Source organism: Palaemon carinicauda, unplaced genomic scaffold, assembly GCF_036898095.1.
Source record: "Palaemon carinicauda isolate YSFRI2023 unplaced genomic scaffold, ASM3689809v2 scaffold122, whole genome shotgun sequence".
Lineage (NCBI taxonomy): Eukaryota > Metazoa > Arthropoda > Malacostraca > Decapoda > Palaemonidae > Palaemon > Palaemon carinicauda.
In genome coordinates this window covers 145,001-147,500 of record NW_027168727.1, presented here as the reverse complement: position 1 = coordinate 147,500, position 2,500 = coordinate 145,001, and the positions used below count along the sequence as shown (strand labels likewise).

At 31.4% G+C, this 2,500-nt stretch overlaps 1 pseudogene; it reads right to left on the bottom strand.

Annotated features, from left to right (window-relative positions):
- Positions 1-155: 155 nt before the first annotated feature.
- LOC137635428 (uncharacterized) overlaps positions 156-2,500 on the bottom strand; it is a 15,945-nt pseudogene continuing 13,600 nt past the window's right edge.

Below are 2,500 nucleotides of genomic sequence, written 5' to 3'. Positions count from 1 at the left end.
CTCTACCACACAATTCATATGTATGTACGATGCCTGATGATCATGAAGATTTATATCATATTATGTGATATGTCTACAAAGTTTGTATGTTGGTTTACGTGGTGGCTTTCAATAGAGTATTGCCTTAGGGTACTGCTAAAATAAAACAAAATATCTCACGAAGAAGTAGTTTTTATTACAATTTTTTTAGCATTATTATCCTTATTATCCTTAGACTACAACTACTTGTAATAAAATAATCACAAAAGAAAACAAAAAGAAAAATAGCGTCGGGAGACAAGTAAGAGAGCATTAAACAATCGAGGAAATTATAACTAATATAATACGGTAACTATCTACATGGTAAGTAAAATTAAAGGTTATTGAAGTACGCATTATTCATATTCGTCTCTTCAACGTCTTTGCTCACTAGAAAGAAGGAAGATTTTAACTGAAATAGAGAGTGATGATTTGAATAACAATATTAATACTATATCGTATTGTCATGAAGACAATGGTTTTCATTTCTATTTCGATTCCTGCATACATTACTGTTTATCTATTCTTTTTTTAATGGTCCTCTAAACCTTTAACCACGTCATGGAATTCTATTCAAACACTGGCGTTTTAGAGAGAAGTCACTTGTATAATCCAATGGATAGATAAACTTTTGATTAATTTACTTACTTCTACATTACAAAGAAGACTGATCGGATTGTTGTATATTAGCCTAACGATGAATTTCTCAGAGAATGAATTATACCATTTGAAAAGACACTTGAAAACTATTACCAAAAGGGATTGTTAAAAAGTTGATAGATTGTAATCCTTATACCTCATATCTTGAGGGTTTTTTTTCATTATATTGATGGTTTTTTCTTCTCAAAGTACTGGAAAATTTGAAAATGCTCCCTTTCAGCTTCGCAAAGAAAAAGAAAGATATATTCCGTAAGATTATAAAGCCCCCTTTACTTCTAAAACGATTCCATTGAACAAAGTTAAGTTATATATCTGTTGCGATTGCTAGTTCACTTTGTCAAGTAGTGATTAGTAACTAATTAATTGTGCCATTTGTCTGAGTTATCCAAATTAGAATTCTTTCGTATATTCATAACTGCCATAATTGTCATTTACTTCCAGAGAACTATTATCTTTATTCATGAAGTTATAAGTCTTGAATGGTATTTCTTTGCATATTTTATCCTCTATGGAAGTTTTGCTTTTATATCTGTATAAATTCATGAAAAATTTAATATTCAGTATAAGAAATTGTCATCCGCTTGGCTGTGGCAAAGCGCAGAAAATTCATATCTGAAACTTCGTTTCATATTGCGATTTTCCGTTTTTTTTTTTTTTTTTTTTTTTTTTTTTTTTTTTTTTTTTTTTTTTTTTTGCCATTCGTTTTCGTTATTTACTAAATGCATGCGGTGGTTTTAGATTTTACATCTGACTTATTCACAAGTTTGATTTCAGTATACATACTCTGTACATGTTATCCAGGACCCTTTTTAATATGCAACCCCTGTATATTATTAGTTATTAAAAGTATAGGCTAACTCTTGAATGATTAATTTAAGGTACGAAAGATTTATCCGTTCCCGGTGTTCTAACGTAAATAACTATATTTCCATTTGCCTATAAGTTGAAAGAAAGTAATGTAATCACTTGTGTTTGCTTCTTTTGGTGCCTTTTTCATAAGGGCTCATCTCCACTACACCTATAAAAGCTAAGAATGAATTTAAGTAAAGATTTTGAACATGCGAGATATATGACTCGATAGAATTCAAACTATTTTTAAACCGATTCAAATCCATGATGCTAATCTCGCTTTTTTCTTTCAAGTTGTATTCTCACTAAGTTCTTTCTAGTACCTTTGATTAATTCATTAGGGCCATATGAAACTTGTCAATCTGGCGAGTCTTTAACATTTATACTTCACGGGTCTTTCATCTCTAGTGCAGAGGTCATAGATTTATTCCTTCTTTCTTTGCCCTTTTCACCAACCAGTCGTCCTCATCGGCTTCTTCGTCATCATCTTCATCGTCAACAGCCATGTCGAGGTCGAGAGTGTGGTAGATTCTTCGCCGAGCCTTGCCTTGACTCCTGCAATAACAACATTATATAAATAGACTTTATTATTATTATTATTATTATTATTATTATTATTATTACTATTATTATTATTATTATTATTATGACAATCTTTTGAGTCATAAATTGACAGATATAGAGAGAAATAAATCAATATTTAGATAATTAAAACCACGAAAACAATAAAATATTATCCAAAGAGTACGTTTCATCCTTATTCAAACATTTTATCAAGTAGCATACATAGCAGACGGACAAATCTTGAGTAAGTTTTGATTTTTTCACCTGTCCTTAACTTCTTCCTCACCTGGTCATAACAGCTGCTGAAGCAACGACAAAGGCGATAGAAGCTGACAAAAATGCTGCCGGTTTGAAGAGCAGTGACAAAGACGTGCTGGCGTCAACACACGACCCCCAGATAACGGACCCT